This window comes from Gorilla gorilla, chromosome 16, assembly GCF_029281585.2.
Source record: "Gorilla gorilla gorilla isolate KB3781 chromosome 16, NHGRI_mGorGor1-v2.1_pri, whole genome shotgun sequence".
Lineage (NCBI taxonomy): Eukaryota > Metazoa > Chordata > Mammalia > Primates > Hominidae > Gorilla > Gorilla gorilla.
In genome coordinates this window covers 46,367,558-46,387,259 of record NC_073240.2, presented here as the reverse complement: position 1 = coordinate 46,387,259, position 19,702 = coordinate 46,367,558, and the positions used below count along the sequence as shown (strand labels likewise).

The 19,702-nt window shown below is 42.6% G+C and overlaps 1 protein-coding gene and 1 pseudogene across 2 annotated transcripts in view; both read right to left on the bottom strand.

Annotated features, from left to right (window-relative positions):
- Positions 1-19,702, bottom strand: part of BLOC1S6 (biogenesis of lysosomal organelles complex 1 subunit 6) — an 84,392-nt gene that overhangs the window by 39,001 nt on the left and 25,689 nt on the right. The gene's annotated exons all lie outside the window — the stretch shown is intronic.
- LOC109023119 (non-histone chromosomal protein HMG-17-like) lies at positions 12,230-12,587 on the bottom strand (annotated as a pseudogene).

Sequence of the window (19,702 nt, the reverse complement as noted above, 5' to 3'; positions counted from 1 at the left end):
TTTTTTTTTGAGATGGGGTCTCACTCTGTTGCCCCGTCTGGGGTGAAGTGGTGCAATCTTGGCTCACTGCAACCTCTGCCTCCCAGGCTCAAGCCATCCTCCCACCTCAGCCTCCCAAGTGGCTGGGACTAGAGGTGTGAGTCACTACGCCCAGCTAATTTTTGCATTTTTTTGTAGAGATGGTGTTTCGCCATGTTGCCCAGGCTTCTCTTAAGCTCCTAAGTTCAAGGGATCCTCCCACCTTGGCCTAGACCCATCATCTCACAACCATCTCCATAGCCCTCTTTGTATCAGACTCCTCTGGAAAAGTCTATTTTTTTCTGCTTACTATGATAATCTCACCCACTTTGCATGTGATGGTTTAAGTGCTACTACCTAACCTCGGTTACATGATAGGATCCTACCATGCCCCTGTCTATTACAGAGCCCAGTTTTACAATGGCATATCTTACTTCTGTGGCCCTGGCCTATAGAAGATCACTGAGTTTCTCAATGATGCTGGTGCCCCCTTTTACCAGCGCATTCCTTATCCCTTTAATAAATGGACTATCATCTGGATTCTTCTGCAGAACATAGCAGATGGGTTTTCCAGATTTATATATCTACTCTAGAGAGTACATATCTCTGAGCCCTTTACTCCTTTACTATGTTCCAAAGCAGTCTGAATTTTCTATTATATTTCTTCTAAGCTTTCTCAAAAACTATCTTGGCAGCAAGTTAACACTATTTCCCAAGGTGTTAAATCCTGTGTTATGGAAGAGTGCTCCCTTATCCATAAATTCTTCTTTATCTCCACTAATCCAGCCTCTTTAGAATCCAGTTCCATATATTCACTCCCAGCTCCTGCCAATACATACTAGCTATATCCTGCAGCTCTTTCAGCCTGTGATCCATGTTTCCCTTAGCAGTTAAGGGAGGTGGTAGGGTACAGTGTTCCCTGATCCTAGCATTAGTCTGGTGGCCAGGTGGGGAAATGAGAGTTGATTATGGGAATGGATGGATGTGGTCTTATGCATTATGGGGATGATGCAAGGCAAAGGCCTCTATGTCATTTTTTAAAACTATTTACAATTTATTTAAAACTATTTAAAACTTAATTCTTAAATTAGCAACATTCAAAAAAGATATTCACAACTGGAGTTAGAGCAAGTGCAGAGACCCCAAAACAGATGGTTTTTCCTTAATTCATCAGGCTGGAGCAGAGTTTAAACCAAGCTGGAACCACTCAGCCACGGACTGCAGCATCCACTTGGTCCAGAGCTTGTACAAATAGGAGCCATAAACCACGACCTCAGTGAGGTCTGAAGATTTCAGAGCCTTCAACTCAAGCATGGCCTTACTCACCTGCTCAGTGTAAGGGATCTGTGACCCTACTGGGCCATATGTGACTTCCAGCAGCTGCGTCTAGGCCTGAAACACCTCTGGATCTTCCAGGTCTTTGGGAACTTTCACCCACAGTGAGATATTTTTACATTCTGGGAGAATTCCCATCTTGCGACCCTCACAACCAACCACTCTCCTGCAGAAGCTAGGCCTAACCATCTACATCGTTTTAAGTAAAGTGGGATCATCGGCCTTTCACAGGAAGGACTGAGCTGCTTCTTCAGACCCAGAGGGTCGAGAGGAATCTGAGGATTCAAGATTTTCAAGTTTATCAACCTGGATTTTTCCATCTCAAGTTTCAGGATCCCACTCCCTCCCAGTAAAGACACTGACATTGATGTAACACACTTGGCATGGCTGAGGATTCACTCTTCTATGTATTTTTTTAATTTTTTGAGACAGGATCTCACTCTGCCACTATCGTGACTCACTGCAGCCTCAACCTCCCAGGCTCAGGTGAACCTCCCATCTCAGCCTCCCAAGTAGCTGGGACTACAGGTGCCCACTGCCCTGCCCGGCTTATTTTTTGTAGAGATGGGGTTTCGCCATGTTGCCCAGGCTGGTCTTGAGCTCCTAAGCTCAAGGCATCCATCTGCCTTGGCTTCCCAAAGTGCTTGGATTACAGGTGTGAGCCACCCACAGTGCCCTGCCAATTCACTCTTCTTTTTTTTTTTTTTTTTTTTTTTGAGACGGAGTCTTGCTCTGTTTCCCAGGCTGGAGTGCAGTGGCACAATCTTGGCTCACTGCAACCTCTGCCTCCCAGGTTCAAGCGATTCTCCTGCCTCAGCCTCCCAAGTAGCGAGGATTACAGGTGCCCACCACCACGCCCAGCTAATTTTTGTATTTTCAGTAGAGACAGGGTTTCACTATGTTGGCCAGGATGGTCTGGATCTCCTGACCTCGTGATCTGCCTACCTCAGCCTCCCAAAGTGCTGGGATTACAGGCATGAGCTACCACTCCTGGCCACCAATTCACTCTTCTATGGAGCAAGTTTAGCTCCTGTTTTAGTCCTGGGCCTTTTCGTCAACTTTTGCTGCCATCTGACTTCAAGATTTGAGAGTCTACTTATTTCCTGCCTAGGAGACCCTCTGGCTTTCATATTTCATCTTTGCATTAGTCCATTTTCACACTGCTATAAAGAACTACCTGAGACTGAGTAATTTATGAAGAAAAGAAATTTAATTGGCTCACAGTACTGCAGGCTTAACAGGGAGCATGGCTAGCCTCAGGAAACTTACAATCATGGCGGAAGGTGAAGAAGAAGCAGGCAAGTCTTAACATGGCAGGGCAGGAAGGAGACAGAACAAGTGGGGAACTGCCACACACTTTTAAAACATCAGGTCTCATGAGAACTCTATCATGAGACAGCACTGGGGGATGGTGCTAAACCATTAGAAACCACCCACATCAAATCGCCTCCCACCAGGCCCCACCTTCAACACATGGGGATTACAATTTGACATTAGACTTGGATGGGGACACAGAGCTGACACTGAAGTAGCTGGGATTACAGGTGCCCGTCACCACACCAGGCTAATTTTTATAATTTTTAGTAGAGTCAGGGGTTTCACCATGTTGGCCAGACTGGTCTTGAACTCCTGACCTCAAGTGATCCACCCACCTCAGCCTCCCAAAGTGCTGGGATTACAGGCGTGAGCCACTGTGCCTGGCCCCAAATTCCCTAATATGACATTTAAGGGCCATCACAATCTGGTCCCTACCTAGTTGGACTATTGTTCCTCGACATTCACTGATATTCTGCCAGTTCTGATGGTTATTTTCTAGATACAATGTGCACTTCTATATCTCGTACCTTTACACATACTGTTCCTTCTTCCTGGAGTGCCCTATTTATCCTCTCTCATTATCAGAATTCACTGTCCAAATCCCAAGTCATATATTGCCTCATGTAGGAAGTCTTTCTTAGTACCACTACAACCAGAATTAATGTCTCCCACCAGCCTTTGTTTATATCTCCAATAAAGTCATTTCCATAGTCTACCCTGTATTACAGTTACTAAGTTTGTGGCTATGTTTCCCACTTGGTTGTGAACTTGTTACAGAAACGCCAGGGGTTCGGTCTAGGTCCTGTTGCTCACTGTATGGAATGTCAATCACTGAGACAATGAGTAGTGCCAGGGAAGAGGCTTTAATTGGGTGCTGCAGCAGAGGAGAATGGGAGATAAGTCTCAGATATGTCTCCCTGACCAACTAAAATTGGGAGGTTTATGAAGCGGGGAAGTTGGGGAAAAAAGGAATTAGGGATGGGTAGAGAAGCAATCATGATGGATGAGGGGGTCTGGCACCTCATTGTGTGGATGTGGTGATCTCCTGAGTTTCAATTCTCTGCCTGAGGGTCAGTTTCCTGAGGAAGGAACTGAGGTAAGACAAATGTAAGTTTCAAGTCTTAAGACCAGGGAGAATCAATTCCTACATTTGTTCAAAAACCATAAATATTAGTTCTCTGAGACAATTGGGACAATTTCAAACTCTTTCAGGATTTGCGCTGTCAAGATTTCACTAATCTTTAGATGTTTATTGCCTAATCCAGTCTCTTTCCCATGGTAGGATTTATATTAGAGTATATATTCAGCTGCTGTAACAAAGATCAAGGTAACAATGGTTCAAACAAGGCAGAAGTCTATCTGTTCACACAAGGACATGGGGTCCTGGTAGCTTGTAGCTCTGTCACCCTTTGGGTACTGGCCTCATCTGTATGGTCCCAGAGGGCCCCAGCACATCCCCATGTCAGGAAGCAGGTTGGAGAAGGGTTGGAAAGAGAGGACACATCTCTGTGCCATGACCTGGAACTGCATGTATCACCCCCACTCAAATCCCAAAGACCAGAACTTAGTCACATGCTAGTCTTAGGTTGCAAGAAAGGCTAAGAGATGCAGTCTTTCACTGAACAGCCACGAACACAGGTAAAACATTGGAAAGATGGGGAATACTGATGGCTGGAAAGCAACTAGCAGTCTTGCTACAGAATCAGTGGGTGTTTGCTTTTAAAAGTTACATTAAAAAACATGAACATTCATTTCACTGACAGAAGTATGCTGGAAGATTGGGAAAGAGAAAAGGTAAGACAGAAAAAAAGACACAGTTGGAACAAGATAGCAAGATAGCTGCTGAGCAGCAAAGAGAAGAGAGAGATGAGATGAGAGAGAAGCAAGAAAGAGAATCAGCATGCCCTGCCCCATTAGCATTATCAGGAGAAGCCCCTGGCTGTTTGGTGCCCAGTTCTCTCCCAATAGGATGGCCCTATATGCCTCAGCAAGGACTCCTTCAAAGTCACTTCAGCCTACAATAGGATTCACATTTCTGGTGTGTCAGAAATAAGAAACAACTCAGGATTGTCACCACCAACAATTATTCCAAATAACTAGGTATCTCAACTGTTTAGAGTCTTCTTTCTTAAAAAAAAAAAAAAAGGTAGAAAACAACAACAACGGGGGTCTCGCCTTGTTGCCTAGGCTGGTCTTGAACTCCTGGCTTCAAGTGATCCTTCTACCTTAGCCTCCCAAAATGCTAGGATTACAGGCATGAGCCACTGCACCCAACTGAGTTATCTTTCTTTTAAATACTATTTGCCCAAACCTTCTCCAGTATCAGGAGTTGTGGGTGCGTCTTCTGTTTCCTTGCCCTTTTCCTTCCTCCCTTCCTCCCTTTTATTTGAGGGGAGGAAGATGGCAAGGAATGGGAAGATGAACCCACAGGAAAAACTTAAGGAGAAATTGCTAGTCCTCCCGCTTATACCATATTCTCTATATTAACCAAATTTTAAGTCTAGATTTGTTAGTGGGACTATGGGATTGCCAATGTCCCTTTCTTAATGTAGTATTTCTCTCTTTATTCCTTCCTCCACATCTCCTGTGCTATAAATAAATTAATATTCCTAGTCATTATATTGTTATAAAAGTTAAACATATTTCTTTCTTTCTTTCTTTTGTTTTTGAGACTGGGTCTTGCTCTGTCACCCAGATTGCAGTGCTGTGGCACAATTATGGCTCATTGCCCTGCTGACTTCCTGGGCTTCTGTGATCCTCCCACCTCAGCCTCCTGGAGTTGCTGGGATTACAGGTACATGCCACCATGCCTGGCTAATTTTCTTGTGTGTGGGTCTCACTATGTTGCCCAGGCTGGTCTCAAAATCCTGGGCTTACATGATCCTCCTGCCTCGGCCTCTTAAAGTGCTGGGATTACAGGCATGAGCCACCATACCCAGCCCTTTTGTGATTGTCTTGTTTCACTTGGCATAATGTCTTCAAGTTTCATCCATGTTGTAACATGCGTTAGAATCTTCTTCCTTTTTAAGGCTGAATAATATTCCACTGTATGTATACACATTTTGTTTACTCATCCACCTATGGGCACTTGGGTTGCTTCCTTCTTTTGATTATTGCGAATGCTGCTGCTATGAATATGGATGTACAACTATCTGTTCAAGTTTTTGCTTTCACTTTTTTGGGGGTCTATAATCAGAAGTAGAAAGGCTGGATCATATGGTAATTTTATGTTTAATTTTTTGAAGAAACACCACACCGTCTTCCATAGCAGTTGCATGGTTTTTGTTGTTGTTACTGTTGTTTTGGTTTTTTTTGAGATGGTGATTTGCCCTGTCGCCCAGGCTGGAGTGCACTGGCACAGTCTTGGCTCACTGCAACCTTTGACTCCCGAGTTCAAGTGATTCTCCTGCTTCAGCCTCCCATGTAGCTGGGACTAGAGGCATGCACCACCACACTCAGCTAATTTTTGTATTTTTAGTACAGACATGGTTTTACCATGTTGGCCAGGCTGGTCACGAACTCCTAACTTCAAGTGTTCAGCCCACCTCTACCTCCCAAAGTGCTGGGATTACAGGCATGAACCACCATGCCCAGCGTAGTTGCATGTTTTTACATTCCCACCAATGCACAAAGGTTCCAATTTTTCCACATCTTGCCAACACTTATAGGTGTGTGTGTGTGTGTGTGTGTGTGTGTGTGTGTGTGTGTGTGTATAATAGCCATTCTAATGGATGTAAAGTGGAAAGTAGTAACTCCCTGTAGGCAGATTTTTTAAATAGATAGGATCTTGCAATGTTGTCCAGGCTGGAATATAGTGGCTATTCACAGGTGCAATTATCACCCACTCCTCAAACTCCTGGGCTCAAAGGATCCTCCTGCCTCAGCCTCCCTATTAGCCCAGACTCTACAGGCACATGGCACTGGGCCGGGCATCCTTGTGGTTTTGATTTGCATTTCCCTAATAATTAGTGATGTTAAGCATCTTTTCATGTGCTTATTGGCCATTTGTATATCTCCTTTGAAGAAATGCCTATTCAAGTCCTTTGCCTGACTTTAGAAATTGGGTTGTTTGGTTTTTTGTTGTTGAAGTATATTTCTTCTTTATATATTCTAGATATCAATGACTTATCAGAGCTATGATTAGCTAGCACATATTTTCTCCCTTCCGTGGGTTGCCTTTATAATCTGTTCAGTGTCCTTTGATGTACAAGTTTTTAATTTTGATGGAATCTAATTTATCTTTTTTCTTTTGTTGCCTATCCTTTTGGAGTTATAGCTAATAAATCATTGCTAAAATAATGCCACAAAACTTTTCCCCTATGTTTTCATCTGAGTTTTATAGTTTTAGTTCTTATATGTAGGTCTGTAATCCATTTTGATTTGCTTTTTGTATATGGTGTAAGGTAAGGGTCCAAATTCTTTTTTTTCTTTTTGCATGTGAATATCCAATTTTCCAAACATCATTTGTTGAAAAAGACTATCCTTTCCTTACTGAATGGTCTTGACACTCCTGTCAAAAATCATTTGACCATATTTTTGAAGGTTTATTTCTGAATCCACTGATCCATATGTCCTTCTTTATGCCAGAACCACACTATTTTGATTATTATAGCTTTGTAGTAAGTTTTGAAGCTGGAAAGTGTAAGAAGTCCAACTTTGTTCTTCTTTTTCAAGATTGTTTTGGCGATTTGGGTCCCTGGAGATTCCTTATGAATCTTTTTTTTTTTTTTTTTTGAGACAAAGTTTCCATCTTGTTGCCCAGGCTGCAGTGCAATGGCACAATCTCAGCTCACCGCAACCTCCAGCTCCTGGGTTCAAGTGATTCTGCTGCCCCAGCCTCCAGAGTAGCTGAGATTATAGATATGCACCACCATGCCCAGCTAATTTTGTATTTTTAGTAGAGACAGGGTTCTTCCATATTGGTCAGGCTGGTTTTGAACCCCCAACCTCAGGTGATCAGCCCGCCTTGGCCTCCCAAAGTGCTGGGATTACAGGCATGAACCACCGTGCCCGGCCTCCTTATGAATCTTAGGATGTATTTTCCTATTTCTGCAAGACATGTTTTTAGATTTTTTTTTTTGAGAGCTGCTGGGGTTCTCACTGTGTTGCCCAGGCTGGTATTGAACTCCTGGCCTCAAGCAATCCTCCTTCTTCAGCCTCCCAAAGTGTTGGGATCACAGGGGTGAGCCACCATGCCCAGCCATTGTTAGGATTTTGACAGGGATCACATTGAATCTGTAGTTCACTGTGGGTAATATTAACATCTTAAATAAGAAAACTTTTTGGCCGGGCGTGGTGGCTCATGCCTGTAACCCCAGCACTTTGGGAGGCCAAGGCAGGTGGATCATTTGAGGTCAGGAGATCCAGACCAGCCTGGCCAACATGGTGAAACTCTGTCTCTACTAAAAAATACAAAAACTAGCTGGGCATAGTGGTGTGTGCCTGTAATCCCCAGCTACTCAGGAGGCTGAGGCAGGAGAATCGCTTGAACCCAGGAGACAGAGGTTGCAGTGAGCCAAGATTGCACCATTGCACTGCAGCCTGGAGGACAGAGTGAGACTCTGTCTCAGAAAAGAAAAAAAAAAGAAAACTTTTTGATGATGAAAAAGTTCTGTATCTTATGATGATAATTACATAACTACATGTATTTTTCAAAGTTCAAGGCTGGGCATGCTAGCTTACACCTATAGTTCCAGATGGGAGGCTGAGGAAGGAGGATCACTTGCAACCAGGAATTCAAGAGTGGCCTGAGCAATGCAGTGAGACCCTGATCTCTACAAAAAACAAAAACAAAAACAAAAAACAACAACAACAAAAAAAACAATTAGCCGGGCATGGTGGCACATGCCTGTAGTCCTAGATACTCAGGAGGCTGAGGTGGGAAGATCACTTGAGCCCAGGAGTTCAAGGCTGCAATGAATTATGATCATGCCCCCGCACTCCAGCCTGAGTGACACAGTGAGATACTGTCTCTAAAAAAAAAAGAAAAAAAAAAAGTTGGGGGCGGTGGCTCACGCCTGTAGCACTTTGGGAGGCTGAGGTGGGTGGATCACAAGGTCAGGAGATCGAGACCATCCTGGTTAACACGGTGAAATCCCGTCTCTACTAAAAATACAAAACATTAGCCGGGCGTGGTGGCAGGCGCCTGTAGTCCCAGCTACTCGGGAGGCTGAGGCAGGAGAATGGTGTGAACCTGGGAGGCGGAGCTTGCAGTGAGCCGAGATAGCACCACTGCACTGCAGCCTGGGTGACAGTGCAAGACTCCGTCTCAAAAAAATAAAAATAAAAAAATTCATTGCACTGTACACTTGAAATGAGTACATTTGATTGCAGGTAAAGGATACCTCAAAAAATTGATTAAAAACTTAAAGGCTGGATGCAGTAGTTCACATGTGTAATTCGAGCACTTTGGGAGGCTGAGGCAGGAGGATCCACCTGAGCCCAGGAGTTCAAGATCAGCCTGGGCAACATAGCAAGTCCTTGTCTCTTATTAAAAAAAAAAATATATGGCTGGGCACGGTGGCATTCACCTGTAGTCCCAGCTACTCAGGAGGCTGAGGTGGGAAGATCACTTGAGCCCAGGAGGTCAAGGCTGCAGTGAGCTGTGATCCCACCACTGCACTCTAACCTGGATGACAGAGTGAGACTCTGCCTTCCCCCTGCAAAAAAAGATAAAAGGAAAAAACTTTAAAAAGATATCCTGAGCCTGGGCAACATAGCAAGATTCGTGTCTCTACCAAACATTTAAAAATTGGCCAGGCATGGTGGCACACACCTGTAGTCCCAGCTGTTTGGGAGGCTGAGGCAGGAAAATTGCTTGAATCCATGAGTTCAAGTCTGCAGTGAGCTATGATTGCAACACTGCACTCTAGCATGGGCAACAGCACGAGACCCTGTCTCAAAAAATAAATAAATAAGTAAAAAAAAAAGAAAAAGAAAAAAGATTTTGTGGACTGTGTGCTGGAGAAGCTTGTGTCACTGTGTATGGGGGAGAAAAAACACCATGAAAAGCCTGCTCTCTCTAGCCAAAAGACTCAAACAGGGCACCCCAACAAGACAGAAAGCTGAGCACTGAGTCACAAGACATAAGCTCTCTCTCTATGGCACCAACACAATTTACAACATCCTCCCTTGACTTTTGGGTATTGTATTTTCTGACATTCTACCTTTTCAACCACTTCTTCTAAATCTGTCCTAAGCCTTAGTGTCTTCTAATTATCAGTAGGCTTCAGCCTCACTTAAATGAAGTGAGGCTGGTGAAAACCTGGTGCCCTAAATGTGACTCTTCAACCAGCTACATCCTGCATCCAAACCCAGGAGCAGGCTCTGAATTATGCCTTCATCTTTAGGACTCCTTGCATTTGTTCATGTAGTCCACTTAACCTGAAATGCTCTTCTCCATCCATCAAAATCCTTCTTAACCTTCAAGTCCCAGCTGATGGACTCTACTCAGCTTTCTGAAGTCCCTCAATCAGAACACACTGCTTCTTCCTCTGTGTCCTGGGCTTCTAGCAAAGAGGGTCAGAATGAAACAAGCCCAGGACACAGAGGGAGTGAATCTGTTTACTTTATTTGCACCACCTGCCAATGCCCTAGACATATATTTGATGGATGAATAAATGAATAATTTGATCTTTGTAAAGACTTCCACAGGAGACAAATTAAATATGGGAGATAAATGTGGTCCCTAAATATATGCACAGGGCTGAGAAGATGGGGGAAGCCTAAAAGTAGATGTTAGGTGTAGATCTCAAGGTGTTCTCATGGGAGGAAACCTAGAGGTGCTGGTGAAGGGTTGTTGGGTGGGTACATTGGTGGGGGTGGTAGAGGACTATGTAGAGATAAAAGATTCGGAATGCCTGATATTTCAGGAGATGGAGGGGACAATGAGAAAGGGTGACCATGCCTGTGACCAGTTCTTGCCTTTTGAATATGTACCCCACCCCACACATACCTTCGCTATTTTTATTTCATATTGTTTCTTTAAGATTTCTTCATAAAACAAAAATACTCCTGAGCATGCAGCTTCTATCAGCTACATTTTAGTTACCAGTTGAGCCAGTATGTGAAAGCCAACTCCTGTAGGAAATAGAGTGTGATGATCAGCTTTATGTGTCAATTTGGCTAGACTACAGTCCCCTGTTATTCAATCAAACACTAATTTAGGTGTTTCAATGAAGGTAATTTGTTGATGTGAATTAAATCCATAATCAGTTGACTTTATATGAGAGATTATTCTAAATAATCTGAGTGGGCCTGATTCAATCAGTTGAAAGTTTTTAATTGCAGAACTAAGGCTTCTCTGCAGAAGAAGAAATTTATCTGTAGTTAACAGCTTCAGCTGGTGTCTAAGAGACCAGGCCTGCTCTTCTAGGGTGTCTTGCCAGCTGCCACCATCACATAAACCAATTCTGTGCAAAAACTCTCTTAATGTATACTTCTGGCTGGTTTTGTTTGTCTGGTTGAACCCTGAGGGTTGGAGGTTCAGCATAAGGAGGCTTGCACGGAGGAATAAAGGAAGAGAATCAGGCAGCAAAAGGAGTGCTGGCAGGGGAGTTGATTTGATAATTTTGCCCAAGGCAGGTATTATTTCCGGGGGGGGGTGGGGAAAGAAGGACAAAAAACACAGGAGCCAGAGGAGACCAAGAATTCAAGAATGAAGGTGGAAAAGGTGAGGAGACTGGCTATCCCACAGACTCACTCTTCTTCAGCAATTTCAGTTGTTGGCAGTGCAGGAGTGAGGGAAAGGAGGATTGACTTTCAAATGGGATCTATCTGCAGACTGCTTGAAAGTTATTCTTCAGACAGCACAAGCTCACTTTGCCTTCTTTGTGCATTTCTTTTTTTTTTCCCAAGCCAAACTGTATCCAGCTTTATTAAAGACAATTTCCATAAAGAATCATGGTATTTTGGGCAGGACATGGGCAGACAATAGTTAACAGTATACAACAACTTTCAAACTCCCTTCTTCAATGGACTACCAAAAATCAGAAAGCCACTGTAAAACCCAACGAAGTCTTCATCTGATGCTCTGAACCGGCAAAGTTTAGTGAGGGTTGACATTTCACATTTAGCATGCTGTTTCATAGCTTTTCATGAACCGACCCTGGCTTTCAGGAAGTGAAATGAAAATGACAGAATTTATCTGAAGATCCACAACCTAGAAACAGGAACCACTGCTCTTTTGAGGGCAAAGTCCAGATTGCCTGACACACTGGTAACCAATTATTGGGGGTCAGGTCCCAGAAGATGTCTGGGTTTAAGGGATTTAAGTCCATTCTGAAAGGTAGAAACAGAGAAGAGGACATAAAAAACGAATTTGTTTTTCCATACCACAAGGCTTTTGTACCAAGGTGGCCATGTGTATCAAAGTCAGGGAATCCCTCTTCCTGGGACCCAAGAGGAAGTCTCTCAAAACCAGAAGGAAAAGGTGTTTTCCCCACATCAGTCCAGCTTCAGGGGCTTTCTATTAGTGACATATGGCCCTTCTCCCCAAAACAACAATGAAGTATTCTGTGTACTAACAACATACCTTAAAAAAAAAAAGCTAAACAAAATCTGCATTTTTATAAAACTTGATTTAAAAATAGTATTTCAAACTGTACAGTCACCAGAAGTACACAGTTATCAAAAATGCACACACTTCACTTGGCATCTCCAGCACCTTTAGCTTTCTGTGCCTAGTCTGTTTTGGCATCTCCATTTTCTGCAGGGTTATTCCCCTCCTTGCCAGCATCAGCTTTTCCCTTCTTCTCTTTAGGTACCTTCTCTCTCTTCTTTGCAGAGGCCTTTCTGGGCTTCGGCTGTGGCTTTGAAGGAGCAGGTTTAGCAGACAACCTTGTGGATATTCTCTGCGGTTCCTACTTAACCTTGGCTTTATCTCCTTTAGCATCCCCTTCAGCCTTTCTCTCGGGCATGGTGGCAGCGACGGTGGTGCGACATAGGCGCTGGGCAGTGGAGCGCGGGCTTTGGTCGGTCTAGGGGTCATCACCTCTTCTTCTTCACACTGCTCCTCTTTGTGCATTTCTATTCTTTCTTGTAGCCAGAGAAGTAAATGCATATCTTTGCAACTAACACTTCCAGACTCATCTGCAAAATCAAGTGCACTAAATAAATAAATAAACAAATAATCAATCATGGGTCCTTTTTAGATAGTGTTTCCCCCCAAATACCATGAATAATTTCAGTAAATTTTTGATAAATACTAGTAGGTATTGTAAACTAAATGTGTATTTTAATAACTCAGATGCAAGAAGATCTAAAGCTGGAATAAATTAGATGTTTGGATAAATATACACTTAGGTCAGCTAATAAAAAGATGGCAATGTATGTGAGCTTTAAAAGGAAGAAAATGGCCCTTGACTCTGGTACAGCCTTCAAGGGACTAGCAGAAGTCAAGTGCATGGGCTTGACAAAAACCAGAAATAAGCAAAACATTAGAGATCCAAAACTGGGCAAACCTATAATTGTAAATTGAAAATAATCTGCAATTAGATGAGAAATGTAAAAAATAGGCTAAAATTTTTCATATACAAATTAAATAAAAAGAAATAAGTTGAGAAAAATTTGAAAATCTTTGTGGTAAAAATTTCTTCTGAAAGGAACAAACTATAATATACACCATACATGGATAAATCTCAAAAACATGCTGAGAGAAAGAAGTCCACACTAAAAAGTGTACACTGTGTGATTCCTTTTATATAATGGTGTAGAACAGGTTAAAACTCATTTGCAGTGGAAACTAATCAAAACAATGGCTAGCTCTGGGGGAATGGGGATGCAGAAAGGGATTGACTGGCACGGGTAAGAAGGAACTTTCTAGGGTAATTATTAGTCATCAGGAAAATACAATTAAATGCAAATTAAGACTATGATGAATTGCCACAATTAAGACTACAACGAATTACCACAATTAAAACTATGCATAAGGATAGGCATATACATCAGTAGAATTGAGAGTCCAGAAATAAATCCATACATTTATGGTCAACTGATTTTCCACAAAGGGATCAAAGCAACTCAGTAAGGAAAGAACAGTCTTTACAACAAATGGTGCTGGGACATCTGGATATCCACAAGCAAAAGAATCAGTTTGGACCATGTCTTCACATCATGTACAAAAGTTAACTCAAAGGGGTCATACACCTAAATGAAAGAGATAAAGCTATAAAACGCTTAGGAGAAAACACAGGTGTAAATCTTCGTGACTTTGGATTAGCCAACAATTTCTAAGATACAATATCAAAAACACCAGCAGCAGCAACAACAACAACAAAAAACAGATAAATTAGAATTCACCAAAATTAAATGAAAAAAAAAACCCATCTGACAATACCAAATGTTGGTGAGATGAGGAATGATCACTCATACTTTCCTAATGGAGGTGTAAAATGATATAAACACTTTGAAAAATTAGCAATTTCCTACCAAGTTAAACATATATCTATCCCATAACCCAGGAATTCGACTCTTAGCTCTTTACCTAAGAGAAACGGTGAGTACCTATAAATATTCTTACAAAATTCTTTCTTTTTTTTTGAGATGGAGGTTTGCTCTGTCACCCAGGCTGGAGTGCAATGGCACAATCTTGGCTCACTGCAACCTCCGCCTCCCAGGTTCAATCTCCTGAGTAGCTGGGATTACAGGCACCTGTCTCTACACCTGGCTAATTTTTGTATTTTTTTATAGAGACAGGGTTTCACCATGTTGGCCAGGCTGGTCTCAAACTCCTGGCCTCAAGTGATCCACCAGCCTCAGCCTCCCAAAGGAAAATTATTTTTATGAAGAATGTTGTTGACTCAGTAGCCCCAGTGCAAGGAAGTTTCTCAGGCAAGATGACAGCAAAGAAGCTCTGGTGGTCCCTATTTGGGGGAAGAGTTCAAGCTTAGGATATCTCTTTGGAAGTCTTTATCAAAATACCCAGCTATCAAGAAAAGTCAGTAACCTCCTTTTTTTTTTTTTTTTTTTAAGGAACTTATCTGATCTTAGAAACTAAGCAGAGTTGGCCTGGTTAGTGCTTGGATGGGAGATCTCTTGGAATACTGAGTGCTGTAGGAAGGCCAGGCATCGTGGCTCACACCTATAATCCCAGCACTTTGGGAGGCCATAATGGGAGGATCACTTGAGCCCTGGAGTTTGAGACCAGCCTGGGCAACAGAGTGAGATGCCATCTCTACAAAAAATAAACCAAAAATTGGCCAAGCATAGTGACATGCACCTATAGTCCCAGCTACTTGGGAGGCTGAGGTGGGAAGATTGCTTGAGCCCAAGAAGTTGAGGCTGCAGTGAGCCAAGATGGGCACCACTGTACTCCAGCCTGGTCAACAAAGCAAGACCCTGCCTCAAAAAAAAAAAAAAATTCACTGCAAAGAGAGAAAAAAGAAAGATAAATTGACCCCCATAATTGTGCTTAATCTGCCCAAAAGTTGAACTGAAATGGGATTATCGTTCCTGTTCTGGTTACCAAGTATTACATAACAAGCTACCCCAAAACAATTTTGTAGGTCATGAATTTAAGCAGAGCTCAGTTGAAGAATTCTGTTCCATGAGGCATTGGTGGAGGACACTTGGCATTGATCTGGCACGTAGAGTGATGTGGCGGGTCCAAGCTGGTTTCCCTCATATTTCTGATATCTTGGCTAGAAGACCAGGCTAAACAGGGATTACTGACCACAGCATCTACACATTGCCTCTCTAGCACAGTGGCTCAGGGTAGCTGGACTTTTTATGATGACAAGAATCTACGAACAAATGTCCTAGTTAACAAGGCAGAGGCTGCATGGTCTTCTGTAACTTAGGCTTGAAATTCACATAGCAACACTTCTGCCATTCTCTATTAGTCAAAGCAGTCATGAATCCACCCAGATTCAAATGAAGGGAATATAGATCCCACACTCAATGGAGAAATGTCAAAGAATTTGTGATCATCTTTTAAAACCATTACAATCCTACTGGGAGATCCTTTAATAAAACACTGTACAGGCCATGTGCCCTGGCTGTCATAAGAGCCAAGTATAAAGGAAAGAAAAGGTATAAATAACCTGGTATTGCTGGGGACAAATCTGGGCTGGGGACAGAAAAAGGAAATATTTTGCTACAAGTTCCTTGTCTTGCCTATGATTCCTGGTACACCACTATGGAAACACTAAACAATCAAAATTGTACTGCCAAGCAAATCTTTTTTTTTGCGGGGTGGTGTTGTGGGGAACATTTTGCACGGGATGGAAAAGAGAAGTAAGGCAGGGAGTCTTCATTCTCTAACCCTGTAGTCAGTGAGCATTAAGTATCTTTTTGTTATTAGGACTAATAAAATAATAATATGTTATATTTATTTGTATATTGCTTATAATTTTCAAAGGCTTTCATGTAGGTTATCCCATTTGATCTTGGCAATAATACTGTGGGATTAATATTATTAACATCTTCATGATACAGATGAAGATGCCAAGGCTCAAAGTCAATAATTTCATTGCCAAGGTCTCAAAAAGTTTATAGTAAGTACCAGGGTAAATCAAGACCCAAAGTCCAGAATTCCAAAGTGTGGTTCAGATACCTTGTTACAGTCATCAGATATTAATTCTAGATTTGGGGATTTAAATCCCATGCATTCTGGTGACATATGCTCAAAACCAAGCAGAGAAAGGAAATCTAACAATATAAAAAGAAACATGAGTCAGACTTTTGGTCAGCTCTGTGGTGATGTTAAGGCACAAGAGTGGAGTGATTTGATTCATAAACTTCCCTTCTGCAACAATACCATGGAGCAGAGAACCAGTGAATTTCCTCACTACGAATCAGTGTAAGATCCTGACTCTCATACATAACACGATACAACCACATTTGGGCTCTTTCATGGCATGAAAAGGAAGACACTCAGAATCACTTTAGCTTTGAACCTGCAGAATCATCCATATACATTCATATTCAATGCACATGCTTCTTGAAAAAAATCAAACAATATATAGAAGTATAGAAAGTGTCAGGCCTCCAAGCTCAAGCCTGCATGTATACATCCAGATGGCCTGAAGCAAGTGAAGAATCACAAAAGAAGTGAAAATGGCTGGTCCCTGCCTTAACTGATGACGTTACCTTTTGAAATTCCCTCTCCTTGCTCAGAAGCTCCCCCACTGAACACCTTGTGACCCCCGCCCCTGCCCCCCAGAGAACAACCCCCTTTGACTGTAATTTTCCACTACCTACCCAAATCCTATAAAACAGCCCCACCCCTATCTCCCTTTGCCGACTCTCTTTTCGGACTCAGCCCACCTGCACCCAGGTGCTTAAAAAGCTTTATTGCTCACACAAAGCCTGTTTGATGGTCTCTTCACACGGACGCGTGTGACAGAAAGTAATCGGCCCGGCACAGTGGCTCACGTGTGTAATCCCAGCACTTTGGGAGGCCGAGGCAGGAGGATCATGAGGTCAGGATTTCGAGACCTGCCTGGTAAATATGGTGAAACCCCATCTCTACTAAAAATACAAAAATTACCTGGGTGTGGTGGCACACACCTGTAGTCCCAGCTACTCGGGAGGCTGAGGCACAAGAATCACTTGAACTCAGGAGGCGGAGGTTGCAGTGAGCCGAGATGGTGCCACTGCACTCCAGCCTGGGCGACAAAGCGAGACTCCATCTCAAAAAAAAAAAAAAGAAAGTAAATAAAGTCTCTCCTCCCTACTCTTTATTCCTAGACTTTGGTATATATCCTTCCAGTTTGGTGTGCGAGTTTATCTACACACACACACACACACACACACACACACACACACACACAAATTTGAAATAAATAGTATTATTCAAGTATCATTCTGCAATGTGTTTTTCTTACTTAAAATTTATATAGCGGTATCTCATTTTTTTCTATTGGCTACATAACATTACATATGACTAAGCAATCACTCATTGATAAAATATTTTTTACTTCATTTTATTTTTCTATTTTAAAAATTGTTTTTAGGCCCAGCACAGTGGCTCATGCCTGTAATCCCAGCACTTTGGGAGGCTGAGGCAGGCAGATCACAGGGTCAGGAGTTTGAGACCAGCCTGGCCAACATGGTGAAACCCCATCTCTCTACTACAAATACAAAAATTAGCTGGCCGTGGTGGCACATGCCTGTGAACCCAGCTACTTGGGAAGCTGAAGCAGGAGAATTGCTTGAGCCCAGGAGGCAGAGGTTGCAGTGAGCCGAGATTGCGCCACTGCACTCCAGCCTGGGCGACAGAGCAAGATTCTGTCTCAAAAAATAAAATAAATTTGTTTTTAATTTATAGAAGTAACATTTGCACGTTTGAAAAATTTAGACTGTACCGAGTTGTCTTAAATGAAAAACAAAAGTCTCTTGCCACTCGTCTCCACAACACCCACACTCCACACCCATTACCCAGAAGATTTATTAATAGTTTGTTTTTAAGTTATATTGTTGATTACCATTGAATCGGTATATGTAATATATTTGTTTTTCTTGATTTATTAACTGTAAATATTATCTATTGACTCCTCACAATAAAAAATTAGGAATGGTTTAAATTAATGAGTTCAACACAGAATGAAATATGGCTTTTGGCTATGAACAGTCTCAGCCTGAAGCTAATAATGAGTCATTTTTTGTGGTAACATAACTTGGTGGCTATAACCAATATTTTTCTTACAGAAATATCATAGGCTGGGCACAGTGGCTCATGCCTGTAATTCCAGCACTTTGGGAGGCTGAGGCGGGCGGATCCCTTGAGCCCAAGAACTTGACACCAGCCTGGGGAACATGGCTAAATCCTGTCTCTACAAAAAGTACAAAAATTAGCTGGGCGTGGTGGAATATGCCTATGGTCCCAGCTACTCGGGAGGCTCAGCTGAGCCCAGGGAGGTCAAGGCGACAGTTAGCCGAGATCACGCCACTGCACTCCAGGCTGGGTGACAGAGTAAGACTCTGTCTCAAAAAAGAAAAAAAGAAAGAAAGAGATATCGTAGCTCAAAGCTCAGTAATAATTTGGATTTAGATACAGATGAATTCCTCCAGGAGATGGAATATCTCAGTTCACATCATGGCTCTGCTTTCAATTAACTCTGTGACTGTGAACAAATTACTTAACTTCTCTGTACCCTAGTGTCTTGTCTCTTTAAATAGAAATAATAGCTATCTCACAGATCTGAAGGAGGATGAGATTAAACCATGTTTTTGAAAACAATTTGTAAACACAAAGGAGGTTTTGCTTTAGCCATCTCTGTTATTCCAGGAGGCTGGTGTTGGGCAAACAGGCAGAGAGGTTGGGCCACAAGGTCGAGAATCCTCATACGGTCCTGCTATTTCTCAGGTTTTGAAGTGGCTATGTTGTCTGGAGTATAAACCTGGGGTTCGTCGTCACGTGCCAGGAAGATTTAGGACACATACATACATGAGAAGTTTAGGAGCGGAGGTTTAAAAGGCAGAAGAGAAGAGAAAGAGAAACAGTTTCCTCTACACATAGAGGGATCTCCGAGCAAAAAGGAACAGCTGGTGGAGAATGCACCAAGTTTTATAACTCAGTTTGAAGAGGCGGTATCTGATTTACATAGGGCTCACAGATTGGTTGGATCAGTTATGATGTTTACATGGTGCGCCAGGAAGGCTGGTCTCCCCACCCTAATCTTCTCATGCAAATAGACTTCCCAGTTGACCTGCGCCATCTTGTCTGCTCCTTACAATACACGTGGCTGGCAGAGAAGGGAAGATGGAGCCTCTGTTTTGAAAATGCCTAGTCCTTAGTTCCTGCTAGTATGCACCCGTGCAAGCTCCCAGTTTGCAGGGCTGCTCTTTGTTAGAAAATGATTTGGGGCTGCTTTTCATTAAAAAGAAAAGCCTTAGGAGGACTCCCATGCCCTTACTATCTGCCTAAGTAATCCCTTCTTAACTCCTGTGTCAGTTTCAGCCCCTAAGATATCTGATGGAATGGAAGTGACAGGAGTGGAAGATGAACGAGCAGTTAGGTTAGCAGTGTCTGTCTCTCATGTATCCCAAGAATGACAGTTTCTAAAGCAAAAGCAGAAGCTGGAAGCAGCAG